This window comes from Armigeres subalbatus, chromosome 2 (assembly GCF_024139115.2).
Source record: "Armigeres subalbatus isolate Guangzhou_Male chromosome 2, GZ_Asu_2, whole genome shotgun sequence".
Classification (NCBI taxonomy): Eukaryota; Metazoa; Arthropoda; class Insecta; order Diptera; family Culicidae; genus Armigeres; species Armigeres subalbatus.
In genome coordinates this window covers 27,787,467-27,808,535 of record NC_085140.1, presented here as the reverse complement: position 1 = coordinate 27,808,535, position 21,069 = coordinate 27,787,467, and the positions used below count along the sequence as shown (strand labels likewise).

The following is a 21,069-nucleotide window of genomic DNA, read 5'->3' as shown; positions in this document are numbered from 1 at the left end:
AGTCCGCCATACATCACTTTTTTGTAGTTCTTGTCATTTTGGAGTTATATCGATTTTTTTTAAAATCATGAAAAAAATTAGGCCCTCATCAAATGTTACTCTTGACAATTTTTGAAAAACTAAGTATGCAGAGTGGCTTAGAAATACCATATCTTTATGCCCACCAAGTTTCATTCGATTCTGATATGGTGCTGCCAACCGCTGGTCGAGTTGGCGCGAAATTCGTCGATTGTTTCATCAAAAACCATTTCCAACTATGCTAAGCAGAAACCAATCTCCCATCACAAGGAGTTGATGAACCAATGGACCATGCGTCTCCATATGCTTGCATGCTTATACTTCGAACAAGCTTGTTGCCATAAAAAGCAATAAATTTCCAAAAGTAATTAAATTACGAACTTCCTCGACGAAGTTTTTCAGGAGTACTTTTGCTACAACTCTCGCGATGACATGTACCTACATAAGGTACACCGGGGCAAGTTGAAACGGTTTTATCAAAGTTAAACTTTGTAATGCAGTAAAAAACTCATTCTTTGATAAATTTTGAATTCGTTTGCGGCATTTGCTAGTTCGGGGCAAAGATTATACATAAAAAATGAGCAACCTTACGAAACTTTCTACTAAATAGTTAATAAACTAAAATTATATTTTTATATGCATCGTTTCAACTTGCTCCACGTATCGGGGCAAGTTGAAACACTGCGCTATATACAGACATTAGCTAATTTTGCCGTATCAAAAACAAAATATATGTACTCAGTAAAACTCAAGATGATCAAGGTTGGTATGGTGACTATACTGCCAGGACACGCATAAGAGTCCCATGTAAATGTTGATGTAAACTTCTGATGATTTCGATTATCTTTTAGACGTTAGCTCGAAATTGTCTCCTGTTAAGGAAAAGTGATAAAATAGTAGGCTTTGTTCTAGAATTTTGAAAATCAAATTCTTCTTGTGTTTCGTCGTGTCGGATTACTTTTCAGGATGGTGCATTATTTGGTTCGCTTGATCAATTCGTTTGTGGCTAAATTCACATTGATTAACCGGCGTATCTCTCATAAATCCCTCGATTGAGAAATAGGGGACTAGGGAAGTGGAAGGGGAGTTAACAAAATGGTTACATGCTCTGTTTTTTTTTTGAAAGCCAGTGCTCACTACGAGGAAAAGTAGATTAAGAATCTCAAAACAAGACCATGCAGTTTGAACATGACCCCTTTTAATTCTATTCTTTAGTGGAAATTGCAGGTGGGTTGCATTCATGACGGGATGGGAGAAAATTCATTAAATTTATTTTCAGAAGCTTGGACCTTTTTAGAAATTTATGTTATTCGAATGTATTTACGTACCAATGTGAATTCTGGATAAAATATTTCTTTTAATTGCAAACCGTTGCGTTTTGAACCGTTGTTTCAATTTGCCCCGCACCACACATTTCTATTTGCCCCGATGGATTGAAAATGTGGAGCAATTTCAAACGACCAAAATACGAAAATTTGCCGGGTCTTTCATCGATTTTTTATAATCATTATGCTTATTCAACATTGGATGATTACCTACCGTGAAAATTTGATGGAAAAAACTCTTACAAACACCATTTTGAGACTTGGTTTGGCTTTTGCAAAAGGCAAAAAATAAACAATGGCAGGAGTTACTTTCAGTAGCAGCAAATTTCCGGGAATGGCAGCCAGAAGGTGCGTTTAGAGGAGTAGTTTGTTGAAAAAAATAATCAGAGCAATCGGTCATTTCCGATATAAATTACAGCTTCCGTTTCAACTTACCCCGCATTTCAACTTGCCCCGGTGTACCTTATTGTAGAGTGGAAAAATAAATTTTTCATCGCACTTTTAAGGTGATCGATTATGAAGGTGAATACCCCGAGAAAAGAATTTCACGAAAAAAATTTCTAAACTTTCACGTGGAATTCTCTAGAATTTCTAACTAGTTTTTTAAAGGAAATTCTTCAAAATTTCAAGAGAAATTATTCCAGAGGAAATTCTTTGAATTTTCCCGGAACGTCTTTTGACTTTTCCCAGTACTAGGCTGACCAGACCATTTCATTAAAAAAAAACGGGACAAACGCACTTGTAAACGGATAAAAAAAACTTGTAGCCGCTATTAAATGATGCTATCTTGCCAAATTGATTTTGTTCCCATGTGCTTCCAAAAAGGTGGGACTCATGCAATTTCGTCGTGAAATCTGTAAACTAGCCTTAAAGTACGTGAGGACCGAAAGCCGATCAAATTTTCCTCGGTTTGAAACTGCTTTAATCTCGATTTTGTTCAGCTGATTTATTAATTATTTTTTTGTCGTCGTTTTCTTACAGTGGATGACTTCCAAATATTTAGAATTATTCAGAAACACTTTTATTGATTCTTAATGTTCCGATTGAAAAATATGTATGTGGTAAAGCAGATTTGTAAAAAAAATAAAATTACCTACTTCGCAAGAAAAAAAATCGAAAGTGAACTTAATCTGGAAATTAGAATATCTGCGCTCCTGCTCCTAGCATTATTTTTAAAAGCAAATCTAATAACATAACATAACTTTTTTGATGGGTTTCGTCCACTTTCTCCGTATTTGGTTTTAGCTTCCTGCCTAAAATATTGAATTTGTTTGGAGCTCTTTGAAAGAATTACTGAAAAACGGGACAAATTGAGGTTTTTGTAGATTACGACGGGACACCACAATAAGGTCTAAAAAAAGGCACTGTCCCGTTAAATACGGAAGTGTGGTCAGCCTACCCAGTACATAGGGGAACTGTGACAATGACAGGAACTGTGACAATGACAAAACGGAATAATTTTCATTGGTGATTGTTTTAGCTAAAATTTTAGTAAAAATTATATATTGCTGGGAGAATGTATGATTTTCAGTGTCTAACATTTTTACATGTGAAGGGACTGTCCATAAACCACGTGAAGATGCCAGTGGGAAGCAAGGGTTAGTGAAAAGACATAGGAAATGTATATTGATCATAAATGGTGACTGGTTGAGGTTCCTGGAAAAATTGATATGAGTAGTCACACTTTTAGAAACCCTCTCCCTTCCACTAAAAGCGTGACGTAATTTATTGACGTTCCCTAAGATATGGTGGCCGTTGATAACATTACAATAAATTTGAGAAATCACAGAAGCGTCCTTAGCAGTTTCTTCAGCAAAAATGTTCATCAGGATGTCGGATACCCAGGAGATCGTTGTGACAGTGATCAGTTTTCTGGAATACGAGATGCCCAAGGTTCTCCAAAAGAGATGGTTAGTTTGATCCGGTCCAGTCTAGGATGATTTCGGGTGGAAAATATTCTAGATTCCCTGGGCGTAGCGTTCCCTTTGTACATGCCTTACAAGATACATATACATGCAATTTCGGGCACAGAAAAGCTTTTAATTAATAACTGAGGAAATGCTTAGTTGGAATGTAGAGCCATAGAAAAAGAAGAAGAAGATGTCCAAGGTCCTACTAAATGATCTTGAGTCAAGATCAAGATATCTACTAGATGCACAATAACTAAGGAGGTATTTGTGTCGAGAAATTTGGCTGCGAACTTTTTAGTTGAGTCGTATAACGGACTTGGATGATTACATAAAGCAATATGACTTCCAGAATATTTTAGCCAACCGTACTCACTGGACTCACTGAGATATCATATCTAACATCATTCATAAGTTAGATCGTTTTAAAAATTTGGTATTGAAATGATCTGCGATCCATGACGTTTTGAAGAGATGTAATAGAGTCGGTATCGAGATGTGGAACAGACGTTCTTCCGAAAAGGCCTGTAGTAGCTTGTAGAAGTAATGAGTGAAATCCTATCAGCTCAATGAACCTGCTAAGATGTTCAATGCACAATGCACAAATACATCGTTCAGGGATTGGTTGATTGAGTATATCACATGTTCTGACTGAGATCCAGGGCATTTTGGAGACCCTGAAATAGTTTACGTTTATTCAAAACTCGATCAATTTATGTCTTATGATCACATAGATATTTTTGGACATATATCTCAGCTTAGGACATTTTGTTTGTAGACATATTTCCTGATACATTCGAGGATATGTACTCCAGAACAGTTTGGACGGCCTAGAACATCCGAAAAAGTATTTCAACGATTTTTCAGATATATCAGAACGCCAGATAACAATGTCATCCTTCGTCCTGAAGTAATAAAGTGCAAACAAACCCGCATCTTGTCACTTTTATTTCGATGAGGGGAAGTCGGTGAAGAGAATCCTCTCTTGTTAGTTACAGCCTTATTACCGCTAGTGCTTGAAATATTATAAATACAACATTTAGCCAAAAACTAACCCAAGTTATTTTATTTTAAAAGCTAAATTTCTAGAAAAAAAAACAATTGAATTTTTTTGCTGATAAAAACGGAATAATTTTGTTGACGAAATCAGAGCGTGACAAAATCGACAAAATTGACAAAATGACAAAATTTATATTACCCGAAGAATTTTTTTTGGATTTTTCTCGAAAAACTCTCTAAAATTTTGTTTTAATTCCAGAAGAAAATTCTTTGCATTTTAAAAAGGACGCGGAACATTTCCGAGATGAGAGTGATTCTGTTCTGTTTTGTGTGGCCGATGGGTAAATTTTCATTGCGCGATCAATCGAGTCTAGTTTAGGTCTAATTTGTACGGTCGGAAAGTAAATTGATTATTGTGTTATCAATCGTGTTTCGTTCAGGACGCAGAACATTTTAACGATCGGAGTGATTTTGTCCTCTTTTGTGCGGTCGATGAGCAAATTATTCAGTGCGCGATCAATCGTGTTTCATTTAGGACGCGGAATATTTGCAAGAGATGGGTGATTTTAGCAAATAAATCATTGCGTGATCAATCGTGTTTCGTTCAGGACGTGAAACATTTTCATAATCGTAATGATTAAGTTCTGATTTGTGCGATCAGTGAGCAATTTAATTAGTGTGCGAATAATAGTTTTTCACGAAACAGAAGCCATTACGCTAAATCACATAATAAAGATACTAATAAATAAACGCGTTAAAACACGATTTTTGCGTTGCGTTGCGTTGCGTTGTAACGGAGTATTTCGTAGATTGCATACTGATAGTTGTCATGTATATTCTTTACCTTTCTTACCCCAATTGCTTATGGATTTCCATTTGGGATTCAATGGAAATCCAATTGGGGGTCCAAAATGATAAAACATGAAAGCTATCATTGCCGGCCACGCCCATCTTCTCCGTTACTAGGAAAGGGAAGGAAATGATGATATGACATCTACTTAACGAGAGGCCAGCGACTCACCGACGCCCTCATAGATGTCAAGGAATTGGATGGTGGGTAGGGTATGTGGTTTAGGAGTATCATTATAAGCAAATGATAGAAAATTTTTGGAAATACGTTGGGAGTGACTTTGCTAAGAAATTTATGTCACTCCATTATCCTTGCCGATGATTTTCCTCGGATGGGGCGAAGGTATTAGCCTTGCCCTGGCTAATAGCCTAGGTTTAAGCGCCTTTGCTCGCTCTCTGAAACGAAAAAGAGCAAAAAGAAATTAAATTCCCTTCCCCTGATATGATTTTTACCGTCGAAACACAATATATTGAAAACATTTAGTCTTTATCATAGAATATTATGAAAGTACTGGTGTAGTAACTTTGGAAATTACTCTGGAGTAGTAACACTTGCATCAACTATTACTTATAGGGTTCTGAACGTTTGAGACCCACAAGCGCTCCATTTAAGACTTTTTGGAAGAAACAACCTTACTATGTCCACGAACGAAGTACATATACGTATACTCACAAAAGTAACTACACCAAATTCCAACACGATTCGGCAGTTAGGTATGGTGATTGGTTACTGGCGATGACTACAACGGCGAGCGAGGAGTGCGACAGACTTGAACGGATTGCCATTTTTCAGCAATGCATGTGATAATCAGGATCCCCAACCAAGAATTAAAGAAATGGTGTTCTTCAAAAATATATCATATCAAACTAATTTTGATGAATATTATTGATTAGTCTTTGAATAGCATTGTTATTTACAGTCTCATTGAAGTTTCCTCTGCATAAGTAAATAATTGTCTAAAAAAAAAAAAAAAAAAAAAATGTAATAAAATTTGTTATGTATTTTACCAATTTACGCACTCTATATTTTTATTTATCGATAGAATTCACTTATTCTATCACTAAAGTAAGTTCAAAAGGTAAGAAACCGTAGATTTTGAAGACCGATTTATCTAATCCAAATATAAATATTTTCAGCACTCTGGAACTTACGAAGTTTAGCTCAACTTGCAAATTGCGATAGAAATCAAATGACTTCATAGCCAATCACAACTGAATGGGGAGAAATTTCAATATGGTTTTACTTACCTGTATTCAGCCAACATCTTACCAAATTACAGGCTGTTCCCCGGTAATAGGACATAATGCGGTGGAGAATCCTTAGAATTGTAAACATCTTTTGATTCCCCAATCTCTGAAACAGCCGAACGGTTTGGAATTCCTGATCCGAAACATCCATTTTTCTTACGCGTTCTTGAAACTTCCACTTCTCTTCCACATTACCATCATTTACTTCCGAAAAAGAATTAAAATTTTTCCATTTTCACGGTTAAAATTTGACGGGAGTGACAAATGACGGGAGTAAAAATTTTTCTATGTTGACATCGCATATTCCTGCGCACAAACTCAAATGAAATCGGATTATCTGTCAAACAGAGTTTGTTATCACAAACTACATCGCAATGTATAACGAACAAACGTGCATAAAAATCGTGCTTATCGCATACACTACCGTGCAACGTCGGGTAAGAAATACACATATATCGCCTCCACTTTTGTACGCAAAAAGCCTAAACGCGTTAAAACACGATTTTAGCCATTTTTAGTCGTTGAGGCGTTCTTTTGTGCAACATCGTTAGATGTTAGATGTTTCATGTTTATATATGACAGATTTTTTCAGCTTAACGTATCATATTTTTATTCAAATTAAATTGAGATTCGAATTAGTTTTTCATATGAATTGAAAATAGCATCGATAAATTATCAGTTCTCCCAAAAAATAAATTTGGAAGCTGGCTTCTTTATTCATAAACAAATCACGAAAATGGAAGCTGGCGCAGAGGTTCAATCACTCGAGAAATATGGACACAAATTAATATGATAAAAAAATAATATTGTTATGAGCTTATTAATGTTTTTTAAATAATCTTTTAGCACGTTCACATAGAAAATCCTGTTGAGAATTCCAATTTTATCTAAATTACCAATTAGAAGAGATTAAAGGATAGTATCTCAGGACTTTCTTGAGAATTTTTGTTGAATTTTCTACAGAAAGAAGACACATAAAATTCAAAATTTGGCGATGGCCGAGAATCCGACAACCAAGATCTTGGCAAAGATTGCGGAGAGTCTTGATAAAAAAAATTACCAAGGTCTCGGTTAACTTTACCGCCATTAATCATCGGCAATATTTACCGAGATCTCGGTAAATATCAACTTTGCCGAATTTAGGTCAAATATTGACGAAATTCCAGCAATAAAATTGGCGAGATCTCGGCTGTTGGAATCTCGGCCAAATAATTTAAGTGCGAATGACGAGCTAATGATCAACGTGTTAGAATTTCCCTTATAAAGCTGTAAGGAATTTCTGGAAAGGTAAAGGATTGTTTCAAAATTCTGGAAAGCATACTTCTAGACCAACATTTGAAAAGGGCGTGATAGCCAAAATTTATTCCTTCTGATTTCTTGTCTAAATTCATTTAATTTTTTTTAGTTTACATCTAAACAGATAACACTGAATCAACAATTTGACGCCACAGTACACGGTTCGAGGCCGCCTCTCTCCATCCTCGAATACGCCCCACGCTCGCAAAGTCATTTTGCACCTGGTCTGCCCACCACACTCTCTGTGCTCCACGCCGTCTCGTACCTGCCGGATCGGAAGCAAACGCCATCTTTGCAGGGTTGCTGTCCGGCATTATTGCAACGGTTGTAGGACAAAAGGTCGAAGGTCAAAAGGTCAAAGGACAAAAGGTCGAAGGTCAAAAGGTCGAAGGTCAAAAGATCGAAAGGACAAAAGGTCCAAGGGACAAAAGGTCGAAACAAAAAAACTGCGTCAAAAAGTCAAAGGCCAAAAGGTTGAAATGAAGAAAGACCTTTCTTTTTTCTTCCTTCTTTATCATTTTGTCTCCTTTTAAACCTCTATTTTCTTTCCACTTTCTTTTTCCTTCTTCCTTCTTACTTCATATGCTTCTTTCCTTCCATTCTTCTTCCTTCTTTCTTCTTTCTTACTTCTTTCTTTCTTCCATATTTCATCTTCCTTGTTTCTAACTTCTTTCTTTTCTCTTTCTTCCTTCTTCCTCCCCCCTTTTTTTTAGTTTTTCAGGAAACATTTTCTTCTTTCTTCACTCTTTTTGCCTTCTTCTTTCTTCTTTCTTCACTCTTTTTGCCTTCTTCTTTCTTCTTTCTTCACTCTTTTTGCCTTCTTCTTTCTTCTTTCTTCACTCTTTTTTCCTTCTTTCTTCCTTCTTTCTTTCTTTTTACTTCCTTATTTCTCCCTTTTTTGTTTTTTATTTCCCCCATCTTTCTTTCGTCCTTCCCTATTACTTGCTTCTTCTGTCTACTTTCTTTTTTGTTTCCTTGTTCCTTCCTTCTTCTACTTTTCTTCTAACTTCTTCCTTTCTTTTTTTTTCTTTTTCTTTCTTCCGCCTTTTTTTATTTTTTGTTATTTTTTCTCTCTACCTTCTTTCTTACTTATTTTTTTCTTCCGTCTTTCTTCATTCTTTCTTCCTCTGTTTTGCTTCTTACTTCTTTTTCCTTATTTTTTCCTCTTTTCTTCCTTCTGTCTTCTTTCTTTCTTTCTTCTTGTTTTCTTTCTTTCTGCTTGTTTCCCTTTTTCATTCATAAATTCTATTTTGCTTCTCTATTCCTTTCTTCTTCCTTCATCTTTCTTTATCCCTTCTTTTTTCCTTCTTCTTTTCTTTCCTCTTTCTTCTTCCTTTCTTCCTTTCTTCTTCCTTTCTTCCTTTTTCTTTCTTCTTTTTTCCCTTTTTTCTTCTTTCTTTCGTACTTATTTCTTTCTTCTTTGTTCCTTATTTATTTTCTATTTTTCCATTCCCTGTTACTTGCTTCTTTCTTTTTTTTTCCTTGTGTCTTCTTTTTTTCTTCTTTCTTCCTTCGTCCTTTTTCCCTTCTTCCATCTTCCTTCTTCTTTCTTTCTTTTTTGTTCTTTTCTCTTCCTCTGTTCTTCTTATTCCCCTGTTTTTCTTCTTACCATATATTTTTCCTCCCTCCTTCTTTCTACCTTTTCACTTCTCATTTTTATCGTTCCTTATATCACATTTCTCACTCACATTTAAGAGATGAGCCAGCCTAGGGCTGCAAATCTCTCTAATAAAGATATAAAAAAAACATTTCTCACTTGTCACTTTTACTTCTCGTTTCTTCATTTTTACTCTTCCCTTCTCACTACGCACTGCTCACTTCTCACTCACTACTCACTATTCACTTCTCACTACTCACTTCTCATTTCACACTTATCAATTCTCACTTCTCACTTTTCACTTCTCATTTACCTATGCTCATTACTCTTTTCTTACATCTCTCTTTTCACTACTCATTCCTTGTCTTTTTGTCCTTTCGACCTTTTGTCCATGGACCTTTTGACCTTCGACGTTATGGTACAAATTCGATCTTTTGACCCTTCGACCTTTTGTCCATTCGACCTTTTGACCTTTCGACCTTTTGACCCTTCGACCTTTTGACCCTTCGACCTTTTGTCCTTTCGACCTTTTGTCCTTCGACTTTTTGACCTTCGACCTTTTGACACAGATTCTATTGCAACATGTCCTGCGCATCGTACCCTTCCGGCTTTAGCTACCTTCTGGATACTGGGTTCGCCGTAGAGCTCGTGGTTTATTCTTCGCCTCCCCACACCGTCTTCTTGCACGGTCAGCCGGTGAGCGCTGAACTTCCCAATAGTCGGTCTAAACTCCTCCTCTTGGCCAACCTGAGCGTTCAAATCTCCCATAATGATTTTGACTCACGTTCCAGCTGCGCGTAGAATGCGTCCTTATCATCATCAGTGCTTCCGGAGTTTGGGCTATGGACGTTGATTATGCTGAAGTTGAAGAACCGGCCTTTGACCCTCAACCTGCACATTCTCTCGTTCATCGGCCACCACTCGATCACACGCCTTGGCATATCGCCCATCGCCATGAAAGCTGTTCCCAGCTCGTGTGTGTTGCCGCAGCTCTGGTAGATGGTAGGATTACCTCTAAATGTTCGCACCAGTGATCCCAACAAACCTCCTGCAGCGCTACGATGCCGAATCCACGGTCCCTAAGCACCTCGGCGAGTATGCCTGTGCTCCCGATGATGTTGAGAGATGTGTAGTTTCACGAACGGGGTTTCCATTAGCTGGTCCCTTTTCATCGCAGTGGTCTTCGCCAATGGTTCCGGTCCGTACTCTCTTGTTGATTATTCGTTGCGTATGGTATGGCTTGCAGGGCCTGACACCAAACCCCCTAAATTTCTGGATGACCATGGGACCATGTCGATAAACTTGATCCTATTTTTGACTGGCTTAGCTAGCTAGATTTAAGCGTAGCTACGACTCATCGCAATGCCGGAAAGAACAGAACTCACATCATTATCACTGATGAAAAAGACCTCTGCATGACTGCACTATCATTCAAGGCTCCAAGACACAATGTCCGTTGGATCACATGCACATGCGTAAGATCAGTGCATCAATGCCAGATATGTGACGCGGCACCAAACAAAAATAGTCAACATGTGATACCACCACGACAGGATATGTGCAGCCGATTTTTTTTTTCTTAAATTGAGGGGGTCCTAACAAAAATTTTCTTTAACAAATTTTGACTCTGGGAGGGGTTTTATGTCCTTAAGTTTTAACACCTCACCCACCCCCCGTGGCTACGCCACTGTCACGCAGCAAAATTATGAATGGTTAATCTAATGAAAAATATTTTCAGTTCAATAATCGGCATATTGTTGCTTAGAAGAACATATATTGTTGAAACTTCAATACACTATTATATTAACAACGGAATTATTGTTATTTTTACAATACTTCAACAACAAGAACAAAAGAAATAGCATCGTGTGATTGACACTTCTGCGCCAAAAAGCTGCATAAACTATGTTTATTGGACAACAGGTAAACTGAACCCGATTTTTACAGGGCGATTCGTGAAAATAATTGTGTTACCAGCAACACCGGCCATCGACCGTCGGTGGTGTTACCGAATGATTTACCACCGTCTCACCGGGTGCTGGAGGGCGTCAAACTAGTTGCAGAGTAAGGCATTGTTCTTATTTTATGGAATTATTTGATATAATGAATACTTTATTTATGATGTTGTTTGAATTTAATTAATAAATTTATTTTAAAAAAAGTTACCATATAGCAATACGGATTTATTTCTACAATATTTATTGTTAAACCAAACGTGTCTGTGGCATTTATTACACAATACATTTACATTTGTTTCAACAATAATATTGTTGAAACACCTTTAGCGTTGCGCAAATTTAGATTTTAGAAACAACAATATTCTGGATTGTTTCAAAAGAAAAATATTATTAGCCCTGAGTTAACAATATTTATTTTTGAATTCAAACCGGAAAATTGATGTTTTTACAATATTTTTTTCTGCGTAATACCTAAATTATTGAAATATAATTATAAGAAAAATTATCCAACCAACCACCATGCGTTTCCACAGGAATTCGTTTATCTCGTTGAAACGTTACAGTTCTAACTTGACATACCATTGAACTCGATGCTTCAAACATAATCATAACATGAGCTCAGCCAATAACCTACCCCTAGCAAAACACTTACCTCCGAGAGTCTGCTCTGTTTGATATTCACTCGGAAGGCGGCCAATTGATGTGGCTTCCTCTTCAGCAAACGTTCGTTACTGCAGTAATCCAATGAAAACCGCAAGCAGACTGATGTCGTTGCTTTTCCGAATCGATTTTCCTTCTTTTCCGCACGTAACTTTATTATACTCAACCCTATCCGGGCCAGCACTTTTCACTTTCCTTCCGCACTACTGGGTCGTGATAAATGCACTGGAAAAATTCTCAACCACTACGCCAACTCCTTGACATCACACATCATGGGAAAAAAATCTGTGGGAAAATCGAATTGTGCGATGCTTCAACGGGCCACTTAAGTAGTGACCTCACTTACCTCCCGAAAAAGGAACAAATAATTCTTCGTCTTCCCTTCTACTTCACTGACACAGTTACCGAAACCTTGAAAATTATGCTCACTCGGCCGTCGATTGAGCTTTGGGGAGTGCACCACATAGGATTGAGCTAGGTGTGTATTTTAATGGTTTGCTACGATTGCAAGACCTTCGCAATTCACTGATGGCGACAAAATTCCTCGACGGTCAACAATGGACTGATTCAAAGCAGGCTCGGGTTTGGATTTGGTTGTCTGTGAGAAAAGCATTGACATTCATGTATCCTTCGTGGCGACCGACAGCGCGGCGATGGGAAATATCGGCTCACTGATGTTTATGATGTTGTTTGTTAGATGGGTTAGCACTGAGAGAGGGAGAGTGAGTGACCAAGTCGGAAAATTCGGAAAATCAGTACGTCCCGACGCTGATGCGAGCTCAAACAATATGAAATGAGGAATTGAATTTTATCACAGGCAAATAAAACATGTAATATTTACATTTTCTCAATTGTATTATCTATAGAAGGGAATGCAAAAATAATCAAAAATTTAAATTAATGACTAGGGGAGAAAAATGCAAAAAGCACCCACGTGCAAATGGCCTGACTCATGATAACACTCATATAATCTTTCGTAGGACATTTCTGAACGAATATTACAATTCTATATTAGTGATTTGTTTTCGAAGCGCAATGAAAAGATTGAGCATAATCCTTCATTTTCACCTAAGTACAACAATTTGCGATTCTTTCACTTGTCCCGTGAGATTTTCGTCAAATCCGCTAAGATAAACAAATAACCATGCGTTCACTTTATTTCACATGCCCATGAGTCATTTTATATACCGCAGGCTCTTGTGCACTTTGAGCGTCACACGGTCGGTTTGATATAGGGCCTGCTTACGGACACATACAGCTTTTGGTATAGAGGTTTAACACCCAAGTAACCAAAAGTTTCTTTAAGAGTACGTTTTTTGCTTAATCAGCTTCACTGAGCTGCTTAAGCGAAAAACGTACTCTTAAAGGTATTTTTGGTTACTTGGTCAGAGCCCACTGCCAAGCCCCCTAACACGATCGTGGGGAGGGGTTGTAAAGCCCTTGGACATAGTCCCTGCTGCCCTAGCCCATCGACGCTTGGATACTTGGAGAAGCTACTGCGTACCGTGGACCTCCGATAATTTGAACGGTACCTCATTCATATTACCGGGGTTCATTTTTTAATTTGAACTTCTGGTACTCTAGGAGCATCAGATGAACCAGTTTTTTGCTGCTCTATTTGCTGTTTAATTTTGATTCTGTGATCCGTTTCACGATGTTCCCTTATTAATTTCTCGATCCCACGTGGTAAAGGTCGTGGTACAAGATTAAGATTGTCGCTGTCGTCGCTGTCCGGAACATCTTTTGCTGACGAGGATAGGGTGCTAAATGTCACTTTAATACCCTTGTTGAGTAGTTTTGCTCGTTAGATTTTGACAACAAATTAAAGAGGGAGTGAGATGCACTGAGATGAAATCACCATTATCCAGTATTTTGCGCTTGGTAATGGGGGCGTGAGTTCCCCTTAGTTTGACATTCAAGAGGTAGAAAACATTGGAACTCATCAAGTATGCCTTGTTTTATACTAATGACAACTGGTGGTACAAGTACCATGGTACAAGAATCTTGAAATGAGTTCCGTACCGATTATTGTCTTTATCAAAGATAGTCTTGGAATAATTTTCTTGTCCTCTTGTACCATGGTACAAGTACCACAGGTGTGTCCTTAGCAGGGCCGGGTCTAGGGGGGGTCCGGGGGGCCGTGGCCCCGGGCCCCCACAAATCTTATGTACCAAAACCAACCTTTTTTGTATATTTTAGGGCCCCCACAGGCTTTCGGCCCCGGGGCCCCCCTCCGGCTAAATCCGCCCCTGGTCCTTAGTATTAGTGAAAGGAAATATAGTAAATAAACAAAATGTCAAATACCTTCCGTAGCGATATCTGGAAATAATTTCAATTATGATTTACTTTAAAAAAAAATTTAATGATTCCTAATATATTTTTTTTAAATGATTTTAATGATTCTTAATATATTCTAGGCGTGATAGTAACGAATTAAAAACCTGACAGATAATTGTGCCTATACCTGAGTAAATGCATTGGAAACTCTCACTCGTGGATGTAATTAGATAGAAGATGTCCAATGTCACTCTCAAAAACAGCCGTTTTGCCATATTTTGGTATGACATCACGAATCATCGAGTGTACATATTGTTATTAGAATACAGATTTTATTAGTTTTCAAGTTTGTGTCGAAAATACGCCAAATTTGTATCATGTACTTGATAGATTGGCAAAAGTAAATGTTGCATCTCTATGTAAAAAAAATAAAAGCATAGTTTGATAATTAATGTATGTCAATGGATCATCAACTCATTTTTTCAATATGCAACAGTATATAATTTATAGTGAATAATGTTTTTAAGTTTCCTTTTGATTTTTTGATGAAGCGCAAATATATATATTTTTTCTTCTTTATGGCCTATGAAAAGTGTTCTATTAAAAGTTTCATATAAAAATAGGTTCCTAAAGATGTTAACAATTCGGGCAATTTCTATCACCACCAATGAACACCATTGTGTTGAAGCTTTTTAAGATATAATGCCAACTAATTCATTTATTGGAGATAAACATGACACGAAAATAGTGATTTTCCATCCAATTTTTCAGTAATATTGCTGTTGGAAAAGTTGCATTCATAATACTTATCCTAAAATACACAAAGCATTGAAACTAATAATAAAAATAATAATAAAAAATAATAAAAATAAAAATAATAAAAATATCAAATAAGATAAATAGTTAAAACTTAGTTGTTTTCTGAAATCCGCTATGAAAGATAGTTGACTTTTGTTTGTTGATACCAACAATATCCATCGAATCAAAGCATACTAGAGGGCTGCGAAATGGTGAGTTGACATCCGGGAAGGGGCGCCTAACATAGCTCTGGTCCTCACAAGTTCCAATACTCACGCTTCCACGGGTCTTCCGATGACAATTGACCGCCAGCTAAGGGTTGCGTACTTAGCTGGTAGTGCAGCCTGGGCACTGTTGTCCTTCTGACATCAGCTAGAGTGAGAGGGTGCGTCCTGTGGGGTCTGCCTAGGATGTGGTGGGGTTCGACAGTGGGCTCTGTTGAACTCCTATAAAAAGCTGCATGTGTCCCCAAGCAGGCCCTATCAAAGCGACCGTGTGCCGCTTAAAGCGCACTAGCCTAGTCCTGGTGTTGGATGGGACTTTAAACAAATTTGACCCGACTGACCGAGCGTCTGTTCACCAAGGAGGTGTGGCTCCAACAGCGTCTGTTCTGGCATCCAGCGGCTGAGTATGAAATGCTATTCCCCGGAAGCTATACCTAAGATGGCAGCCCCATCCCGGTGGATAGGGAACCTTGGGCCAACAACCTACTGTTCCCGAAACATCAATTTGTTCGAGAATCCGATAATGAAAGAATACGGACTGATTTTACGGCGACGACTCTTAGCACGAAACAACGGACACGAATAGGAACATGGAACGTTTTAACCCTAACCCAGCAGGGTAAATTGGCACAACTTGCCAATGAGGCACGCCGCATGAAGCTTGAGATCCTGGGACTGAGTGAAGTCCGTTGGCCAAACTTTGGAGAACACAGAACGCCGTCGGGACAAGTTCTGCTATACTCTGGTTTACGAGGTGAACACGCTCCCCGGCATAGCGGAGTTAGCTTCCTACTGAGCGCTCAGGCACACTCTGAAGTGGGAACCTATAAGTGAAAGGATAATCGTTGCCAGAATTAGAACTCGGGTCCGAAACCTTACTATAATCCAAAGTTATGCACCAACCGATGCTGCCGATATGCAAGACAAAGAGAACCTCTACAGTCAACTCAATGCCATCGTAGATAAAATTCCGAAGGGTAATATCAAGCTCTGTTTGGGCGACTTCAATGTAAAGATCGGATCTGAGAACTCGAATCATGAGCGCCATGGTCTCGGAGAAATGAGCGAAAACGGAGAGCTTTTCGCAGAATTTTGTGGTAATAACGACATGGTGATCGGGGAATCGCTCTTCCCTCATCGACCGGTTCACAAGGTCACGTGGGTCTCCCGTGACGGCTTTACAGAAAATCAAATCGACCACATCTGCATCAGCCGAAAATGGAAACGGAGCCTTCTTGATGTACGGAATAAACGTAGTGCCGATATCGCGTCTGATCATCACCTCCTCATCGGCGAAATACGCCTGCGCATTGCGCGGATTCGTCGGCAGGAGGAAAGAGTTGGACGACGATTCAACACACGCCGACTGGAAGATGCCACACTGAAACGGTCCTTCGTTGAAGAACTGGAGACGCGTGCTGCAGATATTTCGGAAGGTGGCAGCGTGGAAGACCAATGTACCGCCATCAAGAATGCCTTCATCACCACCAGCAAGAATAATCTGGGCGAACTACGCACCCAGAGAAAACAATGGATCACAGATGAGACCTGCAGAAAGATAGAGGAGCGAAGAGAAGCCAAAGCCGCGATAGAGCGATCGAAAACCAGAGGAGCCAAAGTCTTAGCCCGTCAACGATACGCGGCTCTTGAGAAGGAAGTAAAACGCTCATGTCGACGGGACAAGCGAGCGTGGGCAGACTCTCTGGCCGACGAAGGAGAGAGAGCCGCAGCAACTGGGGACATTCGCCTCCTCTACGATATCTCACGACGCTTAAGCGGGGCGAAGATGAATGCAACGATGCCTGTGAAAGACGCGAATGATCAGTTATTGACCGACCCAACTGACCAGCTGAAACGCTGGTTCGAGCACTTCGAACATTTTTTTCAAGTGCCAGCCAGGCCATCACCACCTCGGCATGATCTGCCTAGGATCCGACGTATAACACGCGTCAATACCAAAGCTCCATCACTGCTAGAGATTCAAACAGCCATTCAAAGCATGAAATCGAATAAAGCCCCAGGGGTCGATCGCATATCAGCCGAGATGCTCAAAGCTGACCCCATGACATCCGCTCAACTACTGCATCGTTTATTTCGTAATATATGGGACACCGCAACTTCCCCGGTCGACTGGATGCAAGGTATCTTAGTGAAGGTACCAAAAAAGGGTGACCTGACTGTATGCGATAATTGGCAAGGCATTATGTTGCTGTGTACCGTTCTCAAAGTTCTGTGCAAAATTATCCTAGCCCGGATTCAGGAGAAGATCGATGCGACTCTCCGGCGGCAGCAAGCCGGATTCCGTGCCGGAAGATCCTGTGTGGACCATATTGTCACGCTCCGCATCATTTTGGAGCAGGTCAACCAATTCCAAGTGTCCCTTTACTTGGTATTCATTGACTACAAAAATGCTTTCGACCGTCTCAATCACGAGAACATGTGGGGCGCCCTGAGACGCAAGGGAGTTCCTGAGAAAATCATCGGCCTCATCGAGGCACAGTACGAGGCCTTCTCGTGTAGAGTGCTGCACAATGGGGTCTTGTCCAACCCTATCCGGGTCGTAGCTGGTGTGAGGCAAAAATGTATTCTATCACCGTTACTGTTCCTCATCGTAATCGACGAGATTCTGGTAGATGCGATTGACCGTGAACCAAACCGCGGGCTGTTATGGCAGCATATAACCATGGAGCACCTAAATGACTTCGAATTGGCGGATGATGTTGCACTCCTCGCGCAACGGCGCTTTGATATGCAGAGTAAGCTCAACGACCTTGCCGAGCGCTCCTCTTCGGCAGGTTTAGTCATCAACGTCAACAAAACCAAATCGTTGGATGTAAACACGGTGACTCCTTCCAGTTTCACAGTAGCCGGGCAACCAGTGGAGAATGTTGAAAGCTTCCAATATCTTGGTAGCCAAATGGCGTCAGACGGCGGTACCAAGATCGACATAGGCGCACAGATCAAGAAAGTAAGGGCTGCCTTTGCGAGTTTAAGAAATATCTGGAAAAACAGGCAGATAAGTGAACGCATCAAAATACGAATTTTTAACTCTAACGTGAAATCTGTGCTGTTATACGCTAGCGAAACATGGTGTGTATCAGTGGAGAACACTCAACGGCTGCAGGTGTTCATTAACAGATGCCTGCGGTATATAATTCGGGCCTGGTGGCCTCACAACTGGATCTCAACCAACGAGCTCCATCGTCGTTGTCACCAGAGGCCGATAGCAACAGAAATTCGGGATCGGAAGTGGGGCTGGGTCGGCCACACTCTACGTAGGGGCGGAAACGAAATCTGTAAACAAGCATTAGACTGGAACCCAGCGGGACATCGCAGCAGAGGCAGACCCAGAGGCTCATGGAGGCGAAGCCTCAATAAAGAAATAAAAGAAGTCGACCGAAATCTAACCTGGCAACAGGTTAAAGCGATAGCCGGGCAACGCTCAGGATGGAGATCTTTCAAGTCGGCCCTTTGCACCACCGGAGGTGTACAGGACCCATAAGTAAGTAAAAAGGCATACTAGATGAGATCCAATGTTTTCTACCTCTTGAATGTTATGAAAACTCATATGTGAATATGTACGTTATGTGGAAGATATTGATTTGGAAAATGTATTGGAGGTAACCACTTTCCCTTCGATGGGACTCGAACCCATGACCCTACAGTACGCTAGACTGGTTCTTTAACCTACTAAGCTACAAAGGACCTCCGTCGACCTTTGCAACCTAGAGGCTACTGAACGAGCTCGAGATTCCCAAATTGGACGCATAGTCAAATCACTCGCAATCCATTTCTCAAGCCAATACTTCCACATGTGTATATAGTACACGTCCACATTAGAGGAGCGTGAGTATTTAGAATGTCTGGCGGCTCTACACATTCTTCATCAGCAACGGTACTGATCAAGTGAGGTTGTGTGAGCTATTTGCCAGTCGGTCGTCAAGCTCAGACCTGACCGCATTGCGTAGGCCTCATATAAAAAAGATTCGATTGGAGTCACCACGACTTTATTGTACAGTCGGGATTCGCTGGTTGGGATCTTAATACTTGGGTCACTTTTTAGTTGGGCCTCCGCTGGTTGGGCAATGGCCCAACTAAAAAGCAACCGTACGTCAAAATTCAATGTAAACACGGAAAACGGGATTGGGCGTCATTGGACATCATTTGTGATGTTCAAGTCGAAATACACGTGTTCAAATGGCTGTCAGTTGACCCAACTAAAAAACCGAATTCGTTAGTTGGGCCGAGGTCGTGGCCCAACCAGCGAATCGCGACTGTAGTATAATAGATTGAGTTGTTGTAAGTAATGGAATATAGAAAAAATATGATCGGAAAGATTTCATGAAATTGATAAAAAAAAAATAGAGAATAATAGTCGATTATAAAACACGGTATCCCCCAGTACTGAGTAACAGAAGCGCCCAATACTTTATAGCGCAAGAAGTTGTCAAAAAATTGGAGGGGAAATCCAACTGACGCTGACTATAAATACTGCACCCATTTGGTGTTTCGGATCAGTTTTACGACAGATGCAGACAGTGATGGACAGCAGCAGCAGAAACACTCGGTGGTATCCGAATAGGAGATCGGTTCCGATGGATGAGTAAGCGGGTGGCACCGCCCTCTGTCCATCGGCGCCTCGGTCCAACGTAGCAGCTGGAGGCCGGAGCAGCAGTCCCGGCGTCATCATGAGGAATGTCTCGCTCCGACGATGAGTAAGCGGGTGGCACTGCCCTCTATTCGTCGGAGCGTTGACTCAGCTCGGCGACATAATCGACCTACGGTCACGACATTTATATGCAGCATTTGAGATCCTTTTATCAACAAGGATATTTAATAACCTACTACATACAATATAAAGGTGATATTTATATGCCATTAGAATTGCCAATGAATTTTATGTGCAATGGTTGATATATCACCGGTGCACCGAATACACATCATCACGGATACATTCTCTCACGATGGAAATTACGGCACCAACTATCAACGCAACTGCCGTCCTACAATTCTACGGCATCACCTCCTTTGGGGACAATTCCTCCCTCAGCCCTGGCAGCCCTCCCAACATTCGCACTCAAACAGCGGACACCCGGACCGTCCGGACCTTGAAGATGCTTTGAAAACTGTCAAATTTTTTTCCTTTTTGTTGGTGGTGTAAATTTATGGAAATTGTACTGCGACCATTCTTCTTGTAGAAAATAAAAAAACTGTTATTAAATTAAATTGTGTTTTTATATTGTTTTATAATTGAGAATTAACTAAACAGAATACATTTGGTTTATGCAGCAGGCCACATGAATAATATTTGCAGCTGCATTTATAATATATTGGAAACGAGGGCGATTCACTACTATCAAATGATGAATCAAAAATACGCGAAGAAAAATAATGCATAAAAATACAAATAATGCACAAAACACAAATAATGCACGGAAATACAAATAATCCACAAAAATACACATCATTACACGAAAAATTCAAACATCATATTTTAATGTAAATAGTGCAAAAAATATAATTAAATGATTTAAATACGGGTACAATCGTCATTACGCAAGTAAACGCACGCCTCAAAGAAAATAAAAGTTTGGTAGCGTCTGTTCAAACTGTGCGAGAGAATCCTCTTCATTAATTTCAAACCAATATTTGCTCTGCCAGTCCTCTTGCATTTCAGACAAGAAATCATCTCAGACATTCGACAAACCACGTTTAAGATCAGGAGCAGTGATCCTAAATTTGGTTTGTCGGATATCAACAGCCGAGGTCCAAAATGTCAACAACATTGCATATGCGACTTTCGAATTTTCACCGGGACGTGATTAATATAAACATCAGTGCATCGCAGGGGTGTTCATATTCATCATATTGATTCGGTGAACATATTCAGGACTTGGATTCAATTATCCAATA

At 39.8% G+C, this 21,069-nt stretch overlaps 1 protein-coding gene across 2 annotated transcripts in view; it reads right to left on the bottom strand.

The window, feature by feature from the left end:
• LOC134218363 (snake venom 5'-nucleotidase) overlaps positions 1-12,405 on the bottom strand; it is a 112,445-nt gene extending 100,040 nt beyond the window's left edge. The window contains exons 1-2 of one of the 2 annotated variants that reach the window (XM_062697303.1): positions 12,204-12,405; positions 11,850-12,142 (exon numbers count right to left, since the gene is read on the bottom strand). The gene's annotated coding sequence lies outside the window, so the exon portion shown is untranslated. The remainder of the gene's footprint in view (positions 1-11,849; positions 12,143-12,203) is intronic. The other variant, XM_062697305.1, reaches the window with a different exon arrangement.
• Positions 12,406-21,069: the final 8,664 nt, after the last annotated feature.